This window comes from Branchiostoma floridae, chromosome 4 (assembly GCF_000003815.2).
Source record: "Branchiostoma floridae strain S238N-H82 chromosome 4, Bfl_VNyyK, whole genome shotgun sequence".
Lineage (NCBI taxonomy): Eukaryota > Metazoa > Chordata > Leptocardii > Amphioxiformes > Branchiostomatidae > Branchiostoma > Branchiostoma floridae.
Genome location: NC_049982.1, coordinates 28,860,426 through 28,873,259, shown reverse-complemented (window position 1 = coordinate 28,873,259; position 12,834 = coordinate 28,860,426).

The window sequence follows — 12,834 nt, the reverse complement described above, 5'->3', positions numbered from 1 at the left end:
CTAGTCTCGATCTCGCGAGAGAACACGAGACTAGACCAGGCTCGCGAGATCGAGACTATGCCATTCTCCGTGACCAAGATGTGCTGTCAGACATCGAAAAATTGGAGGTACGTACTATACCTTTAAAACAGTCACTGTTGGAAGAAAATTGATAGTAACTGTATGCATACGTGACTGATGAACCTCTTCAGCGATACTCTGCCAAATAAAAATTACCCAGTTAGGTGCCACACCACATGGGCCGTCGGGCTTTTTTCATAGTCCCAATGCAGTGTGTCCTTTTATCTAGATAACCAGTCCGGGGAGGTTTAGCCCGAGGGAGTTTTGCACCAGGCAAAAGTTCCTCGGTCTAAACTCCCAGGAGCGCTTATTTACATAGTCGGGCATACTGCCTTGAACCGCCGAAGAAACTGACTGCCAGCCTGGTATCAATCTGGTAAACAGGGTAGACATAAATGATCTTTAATTGCAATGATGATCTGTATGTTTTGCAAAGGAGCTCTAGAGGCCCTGCTTAATCATTACGGGTGCTTAGGTTATGCCCCACAATGCCCCAGCCATATCGAGTTGGATCTCTTCTAGCACCATTGAATCAAGACTACTTATCATTTGTCTGACTGCATAAGCGTCTGATCTATAGACGGTTTTGTCTCCAGATGAGTATTTAGATAAGTCGTGTCCTTGGATTTTGTAATTCCCTGTTGTCTCGCCGATGGCCTTATACGTGTTGCATGTTGATTTTTCTTAACGGCTTTTAAATCCAGCTAGCGCTTAGCATATAGCTACCCTTGGGAAGGCTTACACGTTGGACATGTAAAGCATTGAATGCGAATTTATTATGAAATGCTATTTTTTCTGTACCCAAAGTAGATTGCTCATCAACAAGCTTTAGAGCAGTCGTCTGATCCTTTTGAAGTTGTATTACCCAAACGCATGCGTGTGTCACATGACATGAACATAAGGGTGACGTCAACAGTGGGTCAAAGGTGCCCGGCAGTCGATATCTGCCCCCGTCTTGGCTTCATAGGCTCTCATGTTTAGTGGGGTTTTTTTCTTTTACTCCTATTAGACGTAGTCGTAATCAGGGTCTAATTGTATTCAATGTTATACATAATGTCATTGCGAGTCTATATGATTGCGCTGGGAGTTTGCCACGTGTGACTTTTTATTTGAGCGATAGTTCGTACGTCAACGAAACCGTCGGGCCATTATAATCTCGTTCATTCGTTCAGTGTAGTGCCTAGTTGCAAGAATTTTCCTTGCTGTTTTAGTGGCAGGGGATAATTTTTAAAGGGATGGGTTGCTACCCCTTGCCCTCAAGCTTCTAACGTTCTTGAGGTACCTCCTCGAACATTGGACCCGACTTCTACGTCCCTATCAAAATTGTATGTTCCTAATGAAAACCATGCACTCTGTTTTTTTTATTGCCAATATCTGCAAACTTTTCAAGTATAAAACCCTCAAATAGCTTCTAGAAGAATAAATACAATATGCAGGAGGATTGTTATGCACTTCTAACAGCTTGTGTCAGTCTGGCAAGCAGAAGAAAAAAACTGAATGCTCTATGATATTACAATGGTGATCTGTATCTATTCCATCTCTCAAGGTCCTGCTTAACCATTACGGGTGTCTAGGTTATGCCTCAACGATTCCCCCTACATATCGATCTGGATCTCTTCTAGCACCAATGAATCTATATCATTACTATTTATGATATAATATGCCTTATTACATAAGTGTTGATCTATAGACGATCGATCGGTGTTGTCTGCAGATAACGCTTTAGATAAGTCGTGGCCTTGGGTTTTATAACTCTCTATTGTCTCCGCCGAGGGCATGATAAGTGTGGAATAATTTCTCTTGTAACGGTTTTTAAATCCAGCCATCACTTAGCATATAGCTACCATTAGAAAGCCGTACACCTTGGGACTGTGAGGCATTGGATGTGGAATTTTCATGAAAGGCTATTTTCTGTTCCCAAAGTAAAGCGCTTACCAACAATCTTAAGAGCAGTCGTCTGATCTTTCCGAAGTTTTATTACCCCAATGCGTGCATGTGTCACGTGATATAGACGGAAAGGTGACGTCAATAGTGGGTCAAAGGTGCCCGGCATTCGGCATCGGCCCCCGTCTCGGCTTGATATGGCCTCATATTTAATGCCTCTTAAACTCCTCTTAGACGTGTGCTTGCTCAAGGTCTGATATTCTAACTTTATCCAAAGTCATGGGATGTCATGGGGAGTCTATATGATTACGCCTCTTATTTGTCATGTTAGACCTTTTATTTGAGCGATACTTTGTACGTCAACATTTCTGTCAGACAATTATCATCTTGTTGTTCGGGAACTGTAATGTCCATGCAGAGAACGGGGTTGTATTGTTTCAATGGAATAACAAGGATTCAGTGATTTCATTCAGAGTTCTCGTGTGCAAACTTCTATAGGATCTCCCCCTCCCACCCAGATTAACGTCTTTATCCTAGAAAATTAGTCTACCACTTGCAGAAAAACAAAATGCCATTTGCATCACCTAATGCCACGTCATCCCTCCAAATAAATGCAAATGTGGTCTTACGTCATCAGACTAATCAAGGTATATTTATGTATTTTTAATCGCTAGTTATACACTGTGGGACGGTTGTTTGCACAGTACGGTCCAAATGTACGAGCAAGCAGAGCCGGTCCGGTCCCCTTTCCCTCGTCCTAACGGCGGCCAAACCAGCCGGCCGCCGCCCCAACCCCGTCCTGTCCATCAGGGTCATTATAATCTCGTTCATTTGTTCAGACACTTGTAGTGCCCAGTGGCAAGAAGTTTCCTTGTGTTTTAGTAGCAGGGGATAATCTTTATAGGGAGGGGTTGCTATCCCTCGCCCTTCTGACCTTCTCGGGGTACCTCCTCGAACATTGGACCTGAATTCTACGTCCCTCCCAAAGTTGTACAAACCTAATTGAAACCATGCATTCCGTTTCATTGGACATATCGATCTGGATCTCATCTAGCACCAATGAATCATATCATTACTATTTATGATATAATATGCCTTATTACATAAGTGTTGATCTATAGACGATCGATCGGTGTTGTCTGCAGATAAGGCTTTAGATAAGTCGTGGCTTTGGGATTTATAAATCTCTATTGTCTCCGCCGAGGGACTTAAATAAGTGTGGAATGATTTCTCTTGTAACGGTTTTTAAATCCAGTCATCGCTTAGCATATAGCTACCATTAGAAAGCCGTACATCTCGGGACTGTGAGGCATTGGATGTGGAATTTTTATGAAAGGCTATTTCTGTACCCAAAGTAAAGCGCTTACCAACAATCTTCAGAGTTAGAGCTGTCGTCTGATCTTTCCGAAGTTTTATTACCAAAATGAGTGCATATGTCACGTGATATGGACGGAAAGGTGACGTCAATAGTGGGTCAAAGGTGCGCGGCATTCGGTATCGGCCCCCGTCTCGGCTTCATATGGCCTCATATTTAATGCCTCTTTAACTCCTCTTAGCTCAGGGTCTGATATTCTGACATTATCCAGAGTCATGGAATGTCATGGGGAGTCTTTATGATTACGCCTCTTGTTTGTCATATTAGGCCTTTTATTTGAACGATACTTTGTACGTCAACATTTCTGTCAGGCCATAAGCATCCTGTTGTTTGGGAACTGTAGTGTCCGTGTAGAGAACGGGGTTGCATTGTCTAAATAAAATAACAAGGATTCAATGATTCCATTCAGAGCTCTCGCGTGCAAACTTCTAGGATCCCCCCTCCCACACAGATTAACGTCTTTTTTGAAAATTAGTCTACCACTTGCAGAAAAACAAAATGCCATTTGCACCACCTAATGCCACGTCATCCCTCCAAATAAATGCAAATGTGGTCTTACGTCATCAGACTAATCAAGGTATATCCATGCATTTTAATCGCTAGTTATACACTGCGGGATGTTTGTTTGCACAGTACGGTCCAAATGTACGAGCAAGCAGAGCCGGTCCGGTCCCCTTTCCCTCGTCCTAACGGCGGCCAAACCAGCGGGCCGCCGCCCCAACCTCGTCCTGTCCATCAGGGTCATTATAATCTCGTTCATTTGTTCAGACACTTGTAGTGCCCAGTGGCAAGAAGTTTCCTTGTGTTTTAGTGGCAAGGGATAATTTCTATAGGGAGGGGTTGCTATCCCTCGCCCTTCTGACCTTCTCGGGGTACCTCCTCGAACATTGGACCCGAATTCTACGTCCCTCTCGAAGTTGTATGTACCTAATTGAAATCATGCATTCCGTTTCATTGCCAATATCTGCAAAAATGTTCAAGTATAAAACCCTCAAATAGCTACTAGAAGAACAAATACAATATGCAGGAGGATTGTTATGCACTTCTAACAACTGGTATCAGTCTGGCAACCAGGTAGAATATGGAATTCTCTTCTTCGCAAGCTCCGAAGAGAACAACACAGCGACTTGGCTAGCTACAGCACTAAAAAGTCATGTCAGGGTCTAAGTTGCATACTTGCATGTCAAGCTTCAATTCATACCAGAACGTACACGAAGTCAGCATGCGCCACACAGGGGCTCAACTTTACACACACATCTACTGAATCCCACAAGCAGTCACTCTGTGAGCACAAACAATAGCGTAAGGGTTTGATCTCTCTCAAGATTGCATAGAGACTAGGTTAAGATACAACTGAGTGAAAAAGCTATAGTAGAAACAGACCATACAGTATAATTAACAACATGAGCGTCTTGAAGTCAGATAAGTGAGGGTAGGGTTGGGCGGGAAATATGACCGTACTCAGTGAAGGAGAAGCCACGAATGACCTACATGGGAGATGGGGGAAAAGTCAGAGGGTAAATGGGGTCAGAGGGGCATCAGGGTAGGGGGACACGTGACTTGTCTGCTCAGCCGTCGGAAAACTTGAATGCTTTTCAATTATGGTGATCTGTATGTATTCCAGTTCTCAAGGCCCTGCTTAACCATTACGGGTATCTAGGTTATGCCCCCTACATATCGATCTGGATCTCTTCTAGCACCAATGAATCATATCATGACCATTTATGATATAACATGCCTTATTACATAAGTGTTGATCTATAGACGATCGATCGGTGTTGTCTGCAGATAAGGCTTTAGATAAGTCGTGGCCTTGGGATTTATAAATCTCTATTGTCTCCGCCGAGGGACTTATAAGTGTGGAATGATTTCTCTTGTAACGGTTTTTAAATCCAGTCATCGCTTAGCATATAGCTACCATTAGAAAGCCGTACACCTTGGGACTGTGAGGCATTGGATGTGGAATTTTCATGAAAGGCTATTTTCTGTACCCAAAGTAAAGCGCTTACCAACAATCTTTAGAGCAGTCGTCTGATCTCTCCAAAGTTGTACCCAGTGCGTGCATTTGTCACATGATCTGGATGGACAGGTGACGTCACCAGCGGGTCAAAGGTAGCCAGCATGTGTGGCCCAAGGGCTTCGAAGTGGGGATGGGCGCCACCCTACGCGTCTGTAGATGCATGGGCAAACTTAAACTTTTTTAAAACTTTTTAGAATTTTATTTGAGCGATAGTTGGTACGTCAACGTATCCGTCATTATTTTTTCCTTATATGGAAACTGCATGTGGTGTCCAGAGGAAGGGTATGCAATGTCTCTATAAAATCACAAGGATCCAATGACTTTTTAAAGAGTTTTCACGTGCAAACTTTTTAAATATGTTTCTCCGTCCCAGCCCACGCTAACGTGTATTTCTTAGAAAATTAGTCTGCCACTTTCAGAAAAACAAAATGCCATTTGCACCACCTAATGCCACGTCATCCCTCAAATAAATGCAAATGTGGCCTTACGTAGTCAGACCAATCAAGGTATATTTATGTATTTTTTTATCGCTACTCACGCTAGTTATACACTGCGGGGTGGTTGTTTGCACACTACGGTCCAAATGTACGAGCAAGCAGAGCCGGTTCGGTCCCCTTTCCCTCGTCCTAACGGCGGCCAAACCAGCGGGCCGCCGTCCCAACCCCGTCCTGTCCATCAGGGTGGTTCTCGAGGGCGTGTCCGCCATGGCAACGGTGCTGAGAGGTTTCAAGAAGAGCAAGAAACGTCTTCAGACTACACGTACGAAGAAGCCGAGGCGGTGAAACGTAACGCAACGTACTCGTCTGCAGGTAGCCGATATTCATTTTTTACTCGCTTTTCAATACTACATAGGCAATTATTTAAAAAAATTGAAAAAAAGTTCACTTCCTGCACCTCAGAGGATGAGTAATGATGATGATTATGATTTAAAAAAAATATCAGAAATTTTCAAGCAGAAATGGTGTATGGATTACCATGTACTACCTACGGATATATATGTTTGCGAAATTAGGCTTTATTTTCATGGGCGTGACATGCCCTCTGTTTCAGCTTTCTTGCGAAAATATATTTATTTTTTCACAATATTTCAGGTCATGTTGATTTGGTTGAATGGATGACATCACCTGGGCATACCCTTACGGTATATATTTGCTCATTTTTCATCTGCTTTTTTACAATTTACAGTATAAGTCGAAAACTTTGTTTGGGGGGGGGTCGAAAATTGATGCGTGCTATAAGATTTCATGTACCAACGGACCAAAATCCATGTCATTCGCCTAGCAAAAATGCATTCTCCTAGTCAGAGACGAACCCGATCGTAGAACTACATCAACTATATCTCGCTATTACTAGTTCTGCTCATGAATATTAATGAGCTTGCGTTTTTTCGTACAAGCCAATCAGCGCGCAGTGCCAAGATTTGAATTGTTCAATATGGCGGGCATGGGCAAGTTGACAAAATTGATGCTGTTGTTAGCAAGGGAATGATAGTTTCTAAGTGTTTTCGGGTAGCGTTCGTTGATGCTGCGATAGCCCTCTACCAATAGATCCTACGGATCTCAATTTTGGTATCTTATATACATATTTGAACGAAGAAAGGAAAGTCGCATTGCCCTTTCGAAACATTTTGATCGTATCGGTCATGAATATCCATTCGCTTGCCTTACGTATACTTAGAACCAGTTTCCCTTTGGGCAACACAAAGGCGTCTTTCTGATTGGCTCCGGCTCATTCCGATTCTCGTGTGAAGGGGCCATTACGACGACGCACATAATAATGAATATGAGAGGGACGAGAAGCAGGGTCGAACAGACTTTTGAGCCGCGGTTTGGAATCTGCGTAGGAGAAAGCGGAAATGTTGTGTTTCTACTTTCTTGTTGACCGACAGGGTCTAGTAATACCATGCAAACCTGATCTAGTTTTGAGTGCATCGCTGACAGAAGGACACATTGTTTTGATCTGACATCTGATGAAATTCAAACAGACGTCTTCTAAGTTCACATTATTTAACAGATAAATGCTTTGGCCAGTTAATGCAAGAAGATGTAATAAACATTACTTTCTTTACTTGATTTTTCACTTCTTTCTTCCATGTATCTAGCTACAAATGTGCATGTACAACATACATATTATTATATAACAACATGATTTTGGAGATGCATTTCAAATCTACATTCCATTTGTTAAACTGTATTGAATTTGTTGTATCACTTCGACTGAAGTCTAAAAAGAGAGAACATTTACCAACCGAAACTATTTTTCATGACTGTAATAGGAAACAAAATATCAAATTTCTATGTCTCAAATATCTCTTTATTTATCTATTAATTCACTATCGTCTTGAGTCTACATGTGGACGTTAACTTAGTTGAAATCTCTACAGACCGTGCTTATCCGGGTGGAGTAAGTGACCGCCGTGCTTTCTGTCGCTACATCTGCTCCCACCTTAGCTACATGGCGGCCGGCATTGCCCTGCTGCTAAGCATAGCCGCTGTGGGACTCGCCCCCTTGACATTCATGAATAAAGCGGTAAGTACTCTTAAGCTTCTTACAAAACAGCTTCACGTCATTTTTCTGCTGTTCCGTTTAGGGACTATCAGGTCACGCAGAACATGCTATTGTTTTCCCTTAAGTTATTTCTAAAGTTTGGTATTTTGATGTTCGTCTGTAGGAATTAACCCAACTGTCCATTACCGTTGAAGTCTTGAAACACGACCACTTAAACATGTGCCAACATGCCCGCCACTGCTGACGCCTTGATGCGCGACCAAGATGACGTGCCCCAACTGTCCACCACCGCTGACGCCTTGAAGGGCGACCAAGACGACATGTCTACCACTGTTGACGCCTTGAAACGCGACCTAGACGACATGCGTCAGCTCTCCACCACCGTTGACGCCTTGAAGGGTGACCAAGACGACATGTCTACCACTGTTGACGCCTTGAAACGCGACCACGACGACATGCGCCAACTGTCTACCACTGTTGACGCCTTGAAGCGTGACCAAGACGACATGGCTACCACTGTTGACGCCTTGAAACGCGACCTAGACGACATTCGTCAACTCTTCACCACCGTTGACGCCTTGAAGGGCGACCAAGACGACATGTCTACCACTGTTGACGCCTTGAAACGCGACCACGACGACATGCGTCAACTGTCTACCACTGTTGACGCCTTGAAGCGTGACCAAAACGACATGGCTACCACTGTTGACGCCTTGAAGCGTGACCAAGATGACATGCGCCAACTTTCTACTACTGGTGATGCCTTGAAGCGTGACCAAGATGACATGCGCAAACTATCTGCAACCGTTGACGCCTTGAAGCGTGACCAAGACGACATGGCTACAACTGTTGACGGCTTGAAGCGTGACCAAGACGACATGCGTCAACTTTTTACCACTGTTGACGCCTTGAAGCGCGACCGAGGCAACATGCGCCAACTGTCCACCACCACCGACGCCTTGAAGGGCGACCAAGACGACATGTCTACCACTGTTGACGCCTTGAAACGCGACCACGACGATATGCGCCAACTGCCTACCACTGTTGACGCCTTGAAGCGTGACCATGACGACATGGCTATCCCTGTTGACGCCTTGAAGCGTGACCAAGATGACATGCGCCAACTTTCTATCACTGTTGATGCCTTAAAGCGTGACCAAGATGACATGCGCAAACTGTCTACCGCCGTTGACGCCTTGAAGCGCGACCAAGACGACATGGCTGCTACTGTTGACGGCTTGAAACGTGACCAAGATGACATGAGCCAACTTTCTACCACTGTTGACGCATTGAAGTGCGACCATGACGACATGCGCCAACTGTCCACAACTGTTGACGCCTTGAAGCGTGACATAGACGACATGCGCCAACTGTCAACCATCGTTGACACCTTGAAGCGCGACTACGACGGCATGCGCCAACTGTCCACCACTGTTGACGCCTTGAAACGCGACCACGACGGCATGCGCCAACTGTCCACCACTGTTGATGCCTTGAAACGCGACATAGACGACATGCGCCAACTGTCAACCATCGTTGACACCTTGAAGCGCGACTACGACGGCATGCGCCAACTGTCCACCACTGTTGACGCCTTGAAACGCGACCACGGCGGCATGCGCCAACTGTCCACCACTGTTGATGCCTTGAAACGCGACCTGAACAAGGAGCGCAGCCGAACCACTGGTGTATCCAGATGTCTTCGACCTCCAGCTTTCGTCCAAAAACGTACGTAAACTAGATATCCAGGATTCGTACTACTGGGTCTATTTTTCAACGTGATCAGATTGAAAGGAGCAAAATATGGGGAACTGGCCATCATCATTTCATTGCATATATATATATATATATATATATATATATATATATATATATATACAAGAAATGAAGCTACATAACCTATTGGGGAGATATGTTAAATGTAATGATTTATTTATTTATGAAGGAATTCTGGAACATTTTTAATATCAACATTACCAATGTCTATCCCTACGTCCATCCTCATTTTTTCCAGCATCTTGTCCTAAAGATTACGAAGTGTTCCGTCAAATCTGCTACAAGGCCTTCAGCACACCTAAGACCTTCAAGGATGCCCTTGCGACCTGTCGTCAATATGGCGGCACCCTCGCCATGCCCCGAGACGCAAAGACCAACGCCTTCCTGATCTCCTTGTACAAGTCCGTGAGAGCCAGCCTACATCAGCACTTCTGGATCGGCCTGCACGATCAGCAGAAAGAGGGAAGCTTTAAGTGGGTGGACGGTTCTGTAATTGGGACGTACAACTCCTGGAAACTGGGACAACCAAACAACCATAACAACCAAGATTGCGTTCGTTACTTGCACGGCAAGTGGGCAGACATCGAATGCAACCTTCGGATGAGCTTCCTATGCCAGGCTGTTCCAGGTACTTTTTATAATCGTACCATCTCCACAAACCCTTCTGTCTAGTAAACATGACACTTCATAATGCTAAACAGTTGACGCTTTATAGATAGATACTTTATTTCATAGTGACCTTACTAAAAAAATAGGCACGTTGGATCATCAGATCTCATGCCACAAACCATGTCAAAATATGCATTACTCCACATCTCACTCCTATTATTCCTTATCATTTTTCCAGGACGTGTCAGGCGGCCCTTTCGCAACATGCACGGGTAACGGCTCTTCGACCATCTGCAGTAAAAGTTACCAGCAAAACGCAGAACCTGGAATTATAGCAATAGTTCCGAATAGTATTTGTCTTTATTTGTACAGCTGCTCTCCGCAGTAAAACTAACCAGTAAAATGTAAAGTTAACCCAGGAAAACTAAAGCAATGTCAATGTGCCCAAATAGTACTTTGTTTTCCAAATATTCTATCGGCGTTTGTCGAGTAGAAAACATTCAGACTCAGTTTGATAAAAGAAGAACAAAGGGATGTGATGTAATGAAGAAGTAATGAATGATCACCCAAGCAATGGAGAAGTACTGTACAATAATAGTAGTCACACCTCAATTTTCATATGAGAATTTTCAGATTTTTTTTCACATTAGCCTGAAGTTCTTTTACGTGAAGAATATCTTAGAAAGGTAAAAGCTCCTGGTATTGCGGCGGCATCAAGTTCATTTCCTTTTTTGGGGAGTTTCCAACAAAATGCTGAAAGAGACAGGACAGACAAAATGTAATCGTTTAAGAAACGTCGCTGAAAACAACACGTTACTTCACTTTTTTTACAGTAGCCTGACGTCTTTTTGTTGTAGTAAATGGACGAAAACAGTCCCAGAGGTTGGCATTTATTGGTGGAAGTTCCTTCGTTCTAGGCATTATAATTAGCCACGTTATAGAGATTTTCCAGCTGTTTTCCAAAGCTTGTATACTGTGCTCATTTGAGCCTGGACCACTGAAGAAGTCACAATGGCGAAATCGCTCTGTGATGACAGACTGAATAAAATTTGTAAACGAGAACTCTGCGGCTCCGACTGTCTTACTGATGGGTGACTGCGGTGAAAAAGATTAGGTTAGCATAAGGCTTATGCCCATGCATACTTGCTATCCCAATTTGTAAACTTAATGCATTATAACCTCATTTTCACATTAGTACCACATTAGACATTCAGGTGATGTGCTTGCCGTTATAAAACTCTCTCTCCCAGCCAACTCCCTATCCCAGCACAGAGAACGCACGTTGAAAATAGTGAACGAGCACCCCCCCCCCCCCCCAAAAGTTAACGCCACCGCAACAGACGTCTGCAAAGAAGGCTAAATGTGACTTTCGTTGAATATGAATTATGCAAATGAGTACCTCTTTTACAAAAATTATAAGAAATCGTAAAAGTATGAGGTCGTGGAACTCTAGTTCTTACGCAAGCACATTCATATATATGATGACCAGCTGTTTCAGCTCTGTCCTGCCACTTGCTATATCACCAGTAACCATTGTGAGGGCTGTGTGATCCAGGCCATTGGTGACCTTTTTTTGTTTGGAGAAGAAGTACTAAATGGAGCAAAACCAAAACGTTTTCCTTAATTGAAATTTGATAGCGCAGAAAGACATTATTTCATACGAAAAGCATAACCGAACTCCTCTGGAACAACGAATAAGCAGATTTTGCGATCTAGATAGAATAGAAGCTGAACAGCGCTTTATAGTAAACTATAGATAATACAACAAAAAGAGAGCTTTATACAGTAGATTGATAGAACCCCCTCTTCATACATCTAAGACAAATTCACAGTAATAAAGACAAATTCACATTCCTTCTGAATTCAGACACACCTTTGATTGTAAAAAAATATCCGTTTCTACATTTTCAGTGACAGAAAGATGCCAGAAGAAGTCGAACTCACTTAGACTGTCATTTTAACCAGGGTAGTCCACTCAGTGATATTACACTGCTTTGCAAAGGAGCCCTGTAAGAATAGTAGAATATGATGTTGTTTGACATTGTTAACATTTCATGTGTCTATCATTCTGTTGCGACCTGTGCTTGACCCTCTGGAATATATGGGCAATAAAGGTCTTCATTTATCAATTCCTCATAAGAGCCTTCCCCTAAAACTTATTGCGTGATGCAAAAATCGTTATGAGTGAGAGCTTTGCCCCCTCGTATTATTCGTAAACTGTTCTATTTTAAGCTCCCCACTGTGCAGCTACGGTCAATGGTCTATCGATTGCCATTGCCTTCGCGTCGTTTCACCTGTAACCAGTTTCATAACAGCTAACGATCGGGGTCACTAAATACGGTTATATAATCTTGACCTCTTGACCGCGCACACTGAACCAGTCAGTATGTAATCCTAACGGAATATTTCAGTAACTCAACTGTTAGCATCCTCACAATTCAGCTCCTGGTACAAATTATAGTTGGCAAGGCCTACGTCACATTTCTAAATGGGGGCCCTGCCAGACAGCTTTCGGGAACCAAGCGTATGATATAAATGACACCAAACTATACAAAACGTTAAGAGAATAGATGTGGGCATTATACATATATATTTGTGTATA